The 14,426-nt window shown below is 44.4% G+C and overlaps 1 long non-coding RNA gene across 1 annotated transcript; it reads left to right on the top strand.

The window, feature by feature from the left end:
* Positions 1-13,451: 13,451 nt before the first annotated feature.
* Positions 13,452-14,079, top strand: LOC311268979. Its single transcript, XR_014624038.1, has 3 exons — positions 13,452-13,505; positions 13,654-13,711; positions 13,867-14,079. It is a non-coding gene; the product is annotated as an uncharacterized lncRNA (long non-coding RNA).
* Positions 14,080-14,426: the final 347 nt, after the last annotated feature.

The raw sequence follows: 14,426 nt of genomic DNA, 5'->3' as shown, positions 1-14,426 counted from the left end.
TTGAAAGAAAGAAAGAAAGAAAGAAAGAAAGAAAGAAAGAAATAAGAAAAAAAGAAAGAAACAAAGAAAGAACAATCTTAACAGATAAAAAAAGTATATATTTATTGAGAAGTCTAGCTGATAATGTAGAATAATTAGTAAATGTAATGTTATTCATTCTCAGAGACCATTCTATTCATTGTGAAAATTCACAATAGAAGACAGATGGAGCTGACAAGCAGTGAAGATGATTCTGTGGTCCTCCCGCTTCTTGAGCAAAGAAAAAGAAAGTGCTTGGTCCATCCCCCTCTCTTCTCCCGTGATCTTCCCTCTTGTTGTGGACATATACTGTTTGTCTCGCATGTTGCCATACAGTAATACTGTCTAATGTACATATAATACAATTACTGTCATGTACTCTCAATTTAGGCCAATCAGAAGAAATAGATACGTTCAAGGAGTATTGATGGAACAGGACAACGGTTTGGAAAGAGTAGTAACAAAAATAGCTTTATTGGCAACAGTGCCACCTTTAAGTGCAAAACATAAAATATTTCAGATATGACTGAATTCCTTTCTTGTATCAGAAGTTATCAACAACTCAGAAAATTACACTGAATAATGCTTAATAGAACAACAAAACACTTCACAGTATGAGTTATGAAATATGGGCCAAAAATAATAAACAAAACAAGACAGAAAATTCAAAGAGTCCAAAAAAAAAGTCAAGTCTGGATTAAAGTGAAACTCTCGCCAAAAAGCAACCGAGGCTTTATTTATGATTGGGTATGAGTCAAACCTTCACGTACAAGCACACTCATGACCAAAGAGGCACTTTTAAGATTTACCGTAGTTTCGTTTTGGGGCAAGCTCATTTTGAACGGGAGTACATAGGGTATACCACGACGGCATCAAAATGTCTATTTTTAGACCACTAAGAAGGCTCCACACATCATGAAACTTTACTGGTAGCATCACCAGGGTCTCTACTCATGACACGAGCAGTAAGAACATTGTTTGTGTACACAAAGTGTGTGAAAAAGACGGTTTTGAACTACTTACGCTTAGCTACTGGGACTCCGGCGCGCCGCCGCCATTCCAGGCAAAAAGTGTCGATCTCAGAGTGCGGCCATCATGACGGAGAGAGCAACACTGACGTCCATGTTGTTGCTTTTGACTAACGACAGAACAACGAATTATCCGCGAATTCATCTGGAAATAAGCCCGAGGAGCGTCCCACCGTTACTCTCCGTCATGATGGCCGCACTCGGAGATCGACACTTTTTGCCTGGAATGGCGGCGGCGTTCACAGTTTGTCCTTCTTCAGTGTGTTTGTGTAATAGTTCATCTTCAGTGTGTTGTGTAATTGTTCATCTACCCAGGTAGTGTGATTTTATGTTTTATGTCTTATCTGTATGAAGAGATGTTCTTTCCAATGTACAGTGAAGCTCCCGTTGACGTCACACCCTCCACACGTATAGGCCTGTGTCCCACTCCACGATACACCGGTATAGGCTCTGGCTCGCCATCAGAATCCACTCATACAAAACCCCAACCTGCATAGGGCAGTAGTAGTAGCATCTCTTTTAAATAAAATCTTATTCATCTCATTAATCTCTCTTCTTCATGTATTTATCTTTTTATCTATTTACCTTAACTGTACAGTATTAACTAGGGATGTCCCAGTCCCGATCGCGGGATCAGGGCCGATATGGGCATTTTTTCACTGATCGGGATCGGCAATTTTGAACGTGGACCCAAGCCCGATTATTTTTACGTCAGCTGTCGTCAACGGAGTGCAATTTACGGCAGAATGCAGACGCGCGCGTAACGTTAGTCTGGAGAACCTGTGGATAAAATGTCTGCAGTGTGGAAATATTTCAAATTAGAAAGCGAAAGCGAAAGCAGTCCAACGGCGACATGTAACAACTGCAATATGACCATTTCGCGAGCTGGTAACAAAAGAGCTGCATTTAATACTACAAATTTGATACGGCACATAAACAAAAACATGAGTTCACTCAAGCAAAACAGGCAAAGGCACTGAAGCAACAAACACTCGCGGAGACTTTCAAAAGGAAAGAGAAATATCCTCGAGTCAGTGACATGGACACAAATATTACAGAGAAGGTAACTGAATTCATCGCTCTGGATAACCAGCCCATCTCCGTGGTAGAGGATCAGGGTTTAGTTACTGACTTTGTTTACTCAGTTGTTTTTGTTAGAAAAAAACAAAAAACAAATGAAAACCAATATTGCAATAGGATATGAAGAAAAAGAAAGAGCCATATGAAGGTATTTACTTTGTTTCAACAAAATAAAAAAAGCTATTAAGAACAGCTTGGATGCAGGTGATTTTTTCTTAATGAAGCTGTATTATCTAGGAAAATATTAGTCAGGGCTTATTATCGGATCGGGACTCGGTATTGGCAGATACTAAATATTAAATGACTTGGATCGGGATCGGGGTAAAAAAAACCTGATCGGGACATCCCTAGAAATAACTCTCTTTTTATCTTAAATCAATGAACATGAATTATTCAGTGACAAAGTATCATATATATATACACAATAACTATAACAATAACAGCCAACACACAATTATGTATATGAATTTTAAATGTTTTTTAACTCATCACAGCTTAATGTACACAAATTATGAAATGAATGACTTTCAAAAATGCTTTTACCCAAGAAAATGAAATGAATTATCTTCTGTAAACTCAATTGCACACAGCTGTGTGTTTTAGCTCAACAACCAGCTCAACCCAGTTTGAACCAGCTTTCTGAGCTGTATAGCATGTGCTAGCGCAATTAACACAGATGTCATATTTTCCCAAAGGAATGCACAATAAAATACATTTTCAACCTCAACACACGTTTATCTGTCTCCGGTTGGCTTTTAAACACTATCACAGAAGCATTACTGTACACATTGGAGACATGTTCAATAAAATAAGCAAGTAATTAGCTGTTGTCGGCATCGCTAGCATGCTACACTTATCGTTCATAGCATTTACTCACCGGAGTTTTCACTCGATAAAAATCAATATCCACACGGTCAGGTTTGGCAAGAAAAACCCCTCTTCCTTGTACAGAAGTCCTCCAAACTGATAACTCGAACAAAATTGTAGTTTTAACAACTTTACAGGCAGTTATCAACTTTATCAAACTCGCTCCTCTCTAGTGTGGTGCTCTGGTCTGCATCGGTCCATGGAAAAGACCGAGAACAGAGATAAAACAAGGAAACTAAGGGCGCTGCCAGCGTTTGTGTGGGATGAATGCGCACCGTGCTGGTGAAACCATGCAACTGGGGATTACACTGTGTGTGTGACTAATGGGCGTTACATCCTCCCCCCCGAATCAGCGTGCGTCCCTGCAATGCATAACTTATATGTATGTAACATCTGACCAATCTCAGATGTAGAAATGAAGTAAACTGTTCAGAATAGAGTGCATAATAAAGGCTAAGGGGTTCCCTAGTGATTTATATGTCAATCTTTCAGGCTCAGCTCTCTATCTTGTTGACCTTCTAACCTCTGAACCTTTCATTTCTTCCTGAGTGATTGATTCAGGATCATCTTCACTCACTCTCAACTCATCTCCTCCTTTTTCCTCCACTCTGGATTCCCCTTCCATGATCAGGTGAGTTTTATATCATCTTTTTCCTCCCCCACATTTCCTTCACTAGTTTCAGTTGTGTTTCCTTCCACAGATTCATCTTGGACTGATTCACTTCTGACCCCTGGATCATCCTCAACAGGTAAGTCTTTTTCAACAGGTAAGTTTCTCTCAACAGGTGAGTCTCTTTCCACAGGTGAGCCTCCCTCATTTTTCTCAAGAGTACTGTCTCCTAGATCTCTCATGGGATGAAACACGACAGCCTCTGGGTTGAGACTTGACCCTTCAGAGCTCAATTCATTTTTGTCATTTCCTCCAGACAAGTCAACTCTTGAATGAGAGATTTCATGGACAATGGTTATTGCTGGGAATGTGGCATCCTCTTTAGCAGTTCGTGGGTAGCAGTAATCTACACAAGGACATTGTCTCCTTTCTCGAGGATGGACTCTTTGACTTTGAGATCCTATCCCTGCTTGTTACGCTGAGCAGTTTTTTCACTGTGTTCAATAGCAAGCTTGTAGTTCTCTTGCAGATTTTCCTTCAGTTTTTTCACATAATCTTCATGTGTGACTTTCTTGCGTCCTGGATTAAGTCAAAATGCCATGTCGATGGGGATGTTTGGCTGTCTCCCAAACATCAACTGGGTAAGGAGAGAATCCAGTAGTGTAATTTTTGGTTACGTTGTATGCATGAACCAGAGGCTGTACATGATCACACCAATTGACTTTGTCCTCTTCTTGGAGAGTTCCTAACATGTGTCCTATTGAACGTCTCGACGGGATTATCGCGAGGGTGGTAAGGGGTTGTTCTGGTCTTTCTTATTCCAAACAGCTGACAAAGGTCTTTGATAAGGGTAGACTCAAAATCCCAACCTTGGTTGCTGTGAAGACGTTCGGGTAGACCATAGTGAACAAAGAAACTGTTCCACAAAGTCTTAGCTACTGTCTTGGCTCTTTGATCAGCAGTGGGTACAGCGACAGCGTATTTGGTGAAGTGGTCGGTTATGACCAAGATGTTCTTTGTCCCACGCCCTTCAGGTTCCAAAGACAAGTAGTCCATGCATACAAGTTCAAGTGGTCGACTTGTTTGGATGTTTACAAGGCAGGCGGTTTTCTCAGCCTTGGCCTTGCAGCAAACAAACTTCACAGTTTCTGACTTTCCTCTCAACATCCGTAGACATTCTTGGCCAATAGAAACGTGTGCGGACAAGGTCCAACGTCCTGTCCATTCCCATATGACCAACTGAGTCGTGGGGGCCTTCGAGTGCTACTTCTCTGAATTTTTGCGGGCAGAACCAGCTGAAAGAATGGCTCACCCTGGTTCATGCATTTCCTGTACAGGACGCCATTGTCTATTATGAGTTGGTCAAACACTCGAAGCATGAGTTGAACTTCTCGATCTTTTTGTTGACAAACACGATAAGTGAGACCTTTCCCCTTACTGACAATGTCCATGACTCTGTTGATTTGAGGATCATTTCTTTGCTCTGCAGCCCAATCCTGCTGTGACATCTGTGGTAGGGTGCTGGAACCAGGCAGCAGGTCAGCCTGAGCGAATTCAGCTGGAATAGCACTCACATCAATGGCAAGACACTGTACTGTGACGGATGAGTGGCTGCCCTCTTCATCATCTGAGGTACTGTGTAGCTTGTGTCTCTGACAAATAGCTTTGAAAGCTTCTTTGGGGAAACTGAGAAACTGAAGGGTCATTTTAGGTCAGAGTTCGAGAAGCAGTTTGAACTTGTGGACTTGTGTAACCAGCAGTCAAGGCATTGAGTGGTTTGGCAATTTTTGCGTAATCCTTTACAAACCTCCTGTAATATCCAGTGAATCCTAAGAAGGATTTCAGCTCACTGATGTTGGTTGACCAGGTCGTCAGAGGGGAATTTTTTCCTGGGTCAGTCTCTACTCTATTTTCTGAGACAACATGACCCAAATATTTCACTGACTTTTTGAAGAAATGGCACTTCTCAGGCGATAACTTGAGGCCAAACTCTGTTTTAGTGTAAGGGTGTAAATAAAGAAGAGACAGAGTCCTTAGCTTCACTGCTACTTTAGTGACAACCGTAAGAAGGGCGCACCAGAGTGACGACACAACACACAGCAGGCTGGGAAACAGAGTAGCTTTACATACAGTGCACTACCACTGACCACTGATGGATAGTTCTATACTTCCACCCATAACATCTCCCCTTTCTTTAAATAACCCAAACTCTTATGTAATAAAACCTTAACCAACTACATGGCTCAGTCAACAATGTGAACTTAATCTAAATCTGCTCTTTCAGTAAATCACAATTCTGAAACAATCCCTTAAATCAACCTTACCTTTACCTGTAACATAGTCAAACAGTAAACATGACCTATGTAACACAAACAGTAACATGACCTATGTAACACAAACAGTCCTCCCATGTCCCCTTTGTTTTTTTTTGTTTTTTTGTTTTTTTTTTTTTTTTACACCAACAGGAATGTTCACACCAACATTGTGGAACTCAGTCCGTATGAACTTAAAGGTTCAGTCTGTCTGGAGGCCGTAACTGCCGGCCATAGCGGGAGCAAGCAGTGGGAGGGGAAGGGGAAAAAACAGTAACAGTGCCTGAAGTCTCAGGTGGGCCAGAGGCATGCAGACCACCATAAAGCCCGCTAGGAGTAGGCTGAGGAGAGGACCTGCATGCTCCCTCACACTCAGTCCGCTCACTTGGTGCCTGAAACCCACTGCCTTCTGATGTGGACACCTCTGACCCAGTCATAGTGTCATGTGCTGACAGCGGCTCTGCCACACATAGATCGACCCGATTGCGACGATAACGTGAACCCTCGACCTCCACCAGATATGACCGTGGAGCCACCATCTGCAGACACAGCCCTTGCCGCCAGATGCCTGTCCTATCCCCTGGTAGTGGCTTCATCCCACCTGAATCTCCCCTGGCGAGCTCGGGCAAATCCTTAGCAGTTCTGTCATAGATGAGTTTAGTGACCTGCTTTCTGTGACGTAATTTGTCAACCACATCTGTAATGATTCGCGGCTCAAGGAGTGTGGACGCCACCGGCAGAGCTGATTTCAACCTCCGTGCCATCAGACGCTGAGCAGGACTGCTGTCCATTCCCTCTGTAGGTGTGTTTCTCCATTGCAATATTGCCTTCCATGCATCTTTACCATCTCTGAGTGCTTTCTTGCATAAAGTCTTTGCAATTTTGACAGCAGCCTCTGCCTTTCCATTGGCCTTGGGATGCCTTGGTGAAGAAGTGATATGCTCAAACTCCCACTCCACTGAAAACTGTTGAAACTGAGCACAGGCAAACTGGGGCCCATTGTCTGAGATGACCCTGTCAGGCTGCCCATACCGAGCAAATTGAGCCTTGCAGCGTTTTATTATTGTCTCTGCGCTGAGGTCTGGCAGAACATCAATCTCCCAGAAGTCTGAGAAGTGATCAACCAAGATCAGGAAATCTTTCCCATTGTGTTGAAACAGATCTAGGCTCATGATCTGCCATGGGCGTGTGGGCAGTTCAGCATTGTCTCTTTTTGCTGCTTGGTGGCATACTCATTGCATGTTGTGCATTTACTGACAAAGTCCTTTATTTCACTCTGCATTCCAGGCCAGTTTAAGGTCTCCCTCGCTTGTCTATAACAGGCCTCACCACCAATGTGACTGCAGTGTACTCTGGCTAGCATTTCCGCACGCAGCGACTTGGGGATCACCACTCTTTGTCCTCTGAACACCACTCCATTTTGAACACTTAACTCCTCTTTGACAGGCCAGTATTCTCTGACTGCCTGCTCTGTTTCGTCCTTAATGGCCGGCCAGCCTGCCAGGATAGTGGCATTCACAGCTTGCAGCTGACAGTCCTTGTCTGTGTGTTGCTGTATCTGTGTCAGTCTTTTGTCCGTGACATTAAGATAGTCAGCCATGTTTATGTGCTCAATAGCCAGCTGCTCGTCCACCATACTGCAGACTGTGTGCTGCGCCTGCCTTGCTCCGAGGTGTGCGTTGAAAGCAACAGCCCTGCTCAATGTATCACTCATGTACATTTCTGGTCCTGGTTTGTAGATCACTTGCAGGTTATAGTTCTGCAGGGCCAGCAGCATGCTCTGCAAACGCTTGGGAGCATTAAGAAGAGGCTTACTGAAGATCGCTATGAGAGGCTTATGATCGGTCTCTGCTGTGATTGCATTCCGTCCATACAGGTAATGCTGGAAGCGCTGACAGGCAAACACTATGCTGAGGCATTCTTTCTCAATCTGTGCATAGTTCTGCTCTGTAGGGGTGAGAGCCCTCGAAGCGAATGCAATCGGCTGCCCCTCCTGCATCAGACAGCAGCCCAAGCCATGCTGACTGGAGTCACTCTGCACAGTGACAGGTTTTGCCACATCATAGTATCGCAGCACCGGCGTCATTGTCACAAGGCGCTTTATCTCCTCCACAGCCGCCTCGTGCTTCGGCAGCCAGTGCCAAACTGCATCCTTGTCCGTGAGCCTCCTCAGGGGTTCGCAGACTTCAGACAACTGTGGAAGAAACTTAGCCAGGTAAGTCACAAATCCAATAAGCCGCTGCACCCCCTTTACATCTGACGGAGCTGGCATGTCCACAACAGCACCAATTTTCTCTGGGTCAGCTTTCAGACCTGCAGCTGACAATATGTGTCCATGGAAACGCACCTCAGATACTTTAAACTGAAGTTTCCTGACACTGAGACGCAGCTTGACCTGACGACAGCGGTCTAAAAGGGCCATCAGGTTTGCATCATGGTCTTTGACTGCCTCATCCGTACTGTCGCCACAGCCAAAAACAAGGATGTCGTCTGCTATAGGCTCTACTCCCTCAAGCCCTGCCAACAACTCATGCTGCTTCCTTTGGTACACCTCTGGGGCGACTGACACACCAAATGGAAGTTTCAACCATCTTTTCCGGCACCAGGGTGTCCAAAATGTGGTCATGAGACTGCTGGCTTCATCCAGCTTATACTGCAGGAAGGCGTCCCTTGCATCGACCAGTGTGAAAACGTTGGCTTTGGGCAGCTTGTACAGCACATCCTCCAGAGTGGGCATGATGTAGTGCGATCGCTTAAGTGCTCTGTTGAGATGGTGTGGTTGTAAGCATATGCGCAGCTTTTATGGTCTTTTGACAATAACCATATTACTGATCCAGTCCGTGGGCTCACTGATTGACGTGATATGCCCCTCTGCTTCATATCTGTCCAGCTGAGCCTTCACAGCTTCCTTCATGGCCACGGGGACGTTGCGTGGCGCACACTGCACCGGCTGAACTGCTGGGTCCAGCTCAAAATGAATCTCTCCTGGAAGTGCCTCCACTGGACCAGTGAAGACATCCTGGTATGATGTGATAACAGTATTAATGGAGAGAGGCATGGTAAGACTGTCGTCCACTGCGTTGAGCCCATCCACCCTGAGCTCTTTGGGGATGGTGAAGTGCAGAGTCCCATTTCCTCTGACACGAAGCCTGACAGCAGTGGCAGCTGTCGTGTGTTCACAACTTCAAACTCCAGTTTGTATGTGCGGCAGCACCACAGGCATTACAGGTCTTGCCATATGCTGGGCAGTGTTCTTTCCCCCACCCATGAGATGTGCCACAGTACTTGCATGTGATATGACTCTCCGTCTGTAATCTGGGATGACACCTCATTTTTTCTGCTGCGTTGGATGGTCTGCTGAATGTGTGTTTTACCATAGCGTTGACATTGTCGAATTGAGATCTCTCCTGCTCCATGGATCTCAACTGCCATTCACTCAACTCAGCTGCACGACATGCCTCAATAGCGGTGGCTAACGTCAAGTCCTTCTCCCTCAGCAACCGTCTGCGAGTGCCCTCATTAGCGATGCCGATAACTATTTTATCTCTGATCAATTCATCACGTAAGGCTCCATAATCACAAGTAGCGGCTTTCTCCCCGAGTCTCGTCACAAAACAGTCAATTGTCTCACCTTCCTCCTGTTTGCAGCATCCGAAAATGTAGTGCTCATATATCACATTCTTTGACGGTTTAAAGTACTGTTCCAAGGAGTTCAAGATGACGGCCACGTCCGCTTGCTCAGCCGCGTTCAGAGATAAGTTGTGCTTGTAGACATGTCAACACTCCGCTCCCATAACACTCCTCAAAGTCGCCGCCTGAACCTCCTTGGGCCTTGTCACCAAACCCGTCGCTAAAGCATAATCCTCATATTCTGCTCTGAAGATTTCCCAATTTGCGCTCATGTTGCCGCTGATCTTCATCGGAGTCGGCGGAGGAATGCTAGCGGTCATGGCTATTTCCTGGCGTTGCACCGGCGCTGCCTCAGACATTCTCGGTCAAGACCGGTAGACCTCCGTCGATGACTTTATAACCCCGTAGAGAGCGGATTAGTGAGACAATATCCCACTTCTGACACCATGTTTTAGGGTAAGGGTGTAAATAAAGAAGAGACAGAGTCCTTAGCTTCACTGCTACTTTAGTGACAACCGTAAGAGGGGTGCACCAGAGTGACGACACAACACACAGCAGGCTGGGAAACAGAGTAGCTTTACATACAGTGCACTACCACTGACCACTGATGGATAGTTCTATACTTCCACCCATAACAAACTCCTTCAATCTGTTTAAGACATCCATGAGGCAACATTCATGTTCCTCAAGTGTGTCAGCGAACACAATGAGGTCATCAAGACTTCTCTGAAGTTGAGAGAGCCCATGCATTTCTCCATAACTCGTTGGAAAGTTGAGGGGGTGTTCGTGACCATATGTGTGACAAAAGCCGTCTTGTGCTTGTCCTCTTTGTCTACCTCCACCTGCTAGTAGCCCGATTTCAAATGCATAACGGAAAAACATTTGGACCCTGTGAGAGCGGCAAAGGTTTCCTCTATGTTGGGCAAAGCGTTCGCATCCTTTATGGTCTGATTGTTCAATTTTCTGTAGTCGACACATAAGTGGATGGCGCCGTTTTTCTTCTTAACAACAACTATCGGTGAGGCGAAAGGGCTTTCTGATTCTCTTATGATGCCTGCATTCCATAGTTCTTTGAGATGAAGCCTCACAGCTTCATAATCTGATGGGTGAATGGGCCTCGCTCTCTGCTTAAAGGGTGTTGGATCTGAGAGACAGATCTTATGTTTGACTGCAGTGGTATGACCATGGTCGAGGTCGCCTCCTGCAAAAACTTGAGGGATGGAATTAAGTGTTTTCGTGATCCGCTCTTTCCATTCCTCTGAATGTGAAGAATCAGTGAAGTCAAAGGTTACTTGGTCGGTGTGGTCTGTGGAACTCATAGTTGTACTCTCAGCTGTACTGGTGGGGGTTTGAGACACCTGATTCTCTTCAGCTTTGTCTGATGAGGTGGACAGGGGAGAGAGAGAGTGAGGGATGGCAAGCTCTGCTATGCTGTGGTTTGGAGGAACTATTGTGTTGTGTGTTGTGTGCTGTCTCATTCTTAAGCATTATGGGGACTTTGAAGCATGTTTGCTGAGGGCTTGACATGACATTGCTACAAAAAGACAGACCACTGGGTAGACTAGATCGAGTGGATGGCTCTACTAAGAGCGGGTCCCACTTGTTTGTGGGTACTTTTCTTACACCACTCAAAACCCTCTTCTCGCCAGCTGGGATCACAATGGCTTTCTTATATTGCAGCTTTACTCTCCTCACCATGTCATTGTTTTGTTTGGTCTGGCATGTGCAGTAAAGGTCGCGAATCAGGGGAATGTTGGTGCCTAAAAGAGCCGGAAACTCTGCATTGGACCTGCAGTCTGGGACAACTAGAGCTAGCGTGCTAACAAGCTCAGCCTTACCCATGATGTTTTCTTGGAACTGTATGCTTATCGCAATGTAGCCCAGTTAAGGCACCTTGTAGTGTAATATAATCATATAATCATAAATAAGTAGTTAGTGGTAACATATAACAACTGGTAACAATTACTGAAATATTAAAGAATCTAATCAAAATGTGAATGAATCATAAATGAATGGTTAAAACATGTATTGCTCTGCACTAGTTGATTGAACAGGCACCTATTGTTGAAGTGATGATTAAACTACTGAATTGTGTTACTTTGGAGTGAAATATAACCACAAATGAAAGAGTGAAATCATGTAATCAAATATACTACATTTTATTATTATTGTTGTTCAGTCAGTAGAGCAGATCATGGAGGAGAGAAGAAGTTGCTCTGCTCACAGAAAAGCCAAGGCCAAACATGTAGATAAGGAGTCAGTGCAGCTGCCAGCCCCGCCTTTCCAGTTTCGCCTTGTCGGCCTCCTAGATTTGAAGTTGCTGCATGGTAGAGCAGAAAAGGCCGAGCAGAGAATATCGTAGAGAGGTCACAAGACGGGCAAGAGTCGATAGGGGAGGGGGCACGCGTTTTTGCCACGAGAAGGAAAGTCCCCAAGTCAGCAAAATTTGGATGTAAACAAAAGGACGAGCCAGGATTGGACAAACCATGGGGCCCAGCCCCCGAATTAGTGAATATAAGGAGTATGTTTTGTATTGAGAAGTTGGGTCTTATCAGATGAACTTTTATCTGTATGATCTCATGCTTTAATTGTCGACAATTAAACATTACTGCACTCAGCTTTGGAGGACTCCTGGAGATTATTTCCTTTTTATTGGTGACTTTTCGAAACTCTGAAACATCTTTTTGGACAAACAAAGATTAAGAAGTCGTTACACGACAACCTCTTGACCCTTTTGTGCCCTCAACTTCAAGGATGTCTCTAAGGGGCAGAATCGGTAGGGAAGACAGGTAGGTATCATGAAATGACTTGGAAATGGTGATAAACTGTGAGCCAGAATCCATGATTGCTTGACACTGTACCGTTTCAATGTTTACGACCACAACAGATCTTGGGCCTACTAAACCATTAAGGAGCTCATCCTCAAAGGTTTGTATATGTTCACATTTAGCTTTCCTTTCTTTGTGTTCTTTCATGGGACTCTCACCTCTCTCTGTGGCTCCAGTAGGTCCCTTTACTGGGAGCCCGTCCAGTTTAAAGGTAGGTCTTGTTTAGCTCTCCACTTGTCTTGCTTTGCCTTTAATTCTTTGTATTTTCTGTCCACAGCATCTTTGTTGATGAGGTTCTCACACACCTTGGCTATGTGGCCATCTTCGCCACATCTGAAACTGAACCAGGCTCTAGGCTGAGGTTTGTGTGTTACCTGATGAGCTTGAGCCTCAGCTCTAGGCATGGGTAGGTTTGGTTTGTCTGTTGATATTGCCTCATTTTTCCTCTGTTTCTTGGTGCTGAGCTGCAGTTTCAGTTCAGCAAGCTGCTTCTTTAAACTTTCTGTCTCGGCAATATATGTCTGGAGAACACTTTAATTGGGATCACCGTTAGGAGGTAGGTCGGGCACAATACACATTTGCAGTGACCTTTGACTTTGAGGCTCCAAAGTGACGGTTCATTCGATCCAACTTTGTTGCCCTTCTATCCTCTTCTGTTCCTAGCTGTAAGAGTAGCTCTGCAAAGTCAAGATGTTTTTCAGGTTTCAGTTCTAATTGCATGATGAGATTGTGATCCCAACAGCCACGTTTGAATTGTTTCAGCAGATGATGACTTGCAGATGACTGACTCACTCCATCTCTCTTCACAGCAGTGCTGAGCAGCACCTGAAGCCTCTGCAGGTAGTCTGAAGCTTTTTCACCAGAGTTTTGGTGTGTGTTCAAAAACCTAGCGAATATTTCATCTTTATCTTCCACCAGATCATAAGCAGAGTCCAACAGCTTCACATATTCTCTAGGTTGAGCAGAGGAGCCTAGTTGTCTGGCAACATTTGAGGCTGGAGGAAGCAGACTCTCCAATATTTTCCTGTGATGAACATCAACAAGGGCTCCATCTTGGAACATCAAATCTACATGGAGACACAATGTTTCAAAGTCAGCTTCTCCAGGAGGCTTTGGCACTTTGCCTGAAAAAGTACGTAGCCACTTGGATTGGCTCTGAGATGTGGAAGCGTGATTTTTAATCACATGCTCAACCACAATGCGCTGTACATCAGTTGGGTTTAGCTCATCATTTCCTAGTTCCAAGGGTTTAATATTTTTCGTCTTCTTGCGTAATTCAGGTTGAACCACTTCCTTATCTGGTTTGGTGTTGAGTGGAGAGGAGGAGAGTTTTGACAGGTCAGTCTTCTTGGTCTTGGATCTACATATAAGGGGTGTGGTGCTATGTTCAGAGTGAACGCTCTCATCAGAAAATTCACTGCTACTGCTGAAAGTAGTCTGGCTAGTGGTATGTGCAAGTGCATTAACACTATCTGCCTACCATGTCACTGCAGGATTATTCACATTTGGGATCTCAAGAGGAAGATTCAACTCAAACATTGCCATTGGGATATCTGCATCAAACTATACAATAGCTGCATTCTGTTTAACTGCAGCTGGAAGCCGTACTACTTTACCTACAGTCCCATAAGTTGCCAGAGAAGCGGTGATATCAGCATCAGTGTCTGTTTTGGTTAGCCCAATTCCACAATTGGACTGCTCTGCGTTAATACCATACACTTCCTCAAGATCCATGTTTGTTTAGTTTTATCTCTGTAATCACAGCAATGATATGCAATGAACTTCAGAGAAACCAGATTTTATGAAAAAAAATAAAAATAAAATGTCAGTTAAAAAATGTGTTGAAAACCGTGTCCTTCTCTCATTAATCATCCTGGCTGGCTTACCACAAATTGCAGATGTAACACTGTCTAATAATAAAATTATTGTCATGTACTCTCAATTTAGGCCAATCAGAAGAAATAGATACGTTCAAGGAGGATTGATGGAACAGGACAACGGTTTGGAAAGAGTAGTAACAAAAATAGCTTTATTGGCAACAGTGCCACCTTTA

Source organism: Pagrus pagrus (assembly GCF_965226575.1).
Source record: "Pagrus pagrus genome assembly, chromosome: 14".
In the NCBI taxonomy this organism is placed as follows: domain Eukaryota; kingdom Metazoa; phylum Chordata; class Actinopteri; order Spariformes; family Sparidae; genus Pagrus; species Pagrus pagrus.
This window is presented reverse-complemented; position numbering and strand designations above follow the sequence as displayed.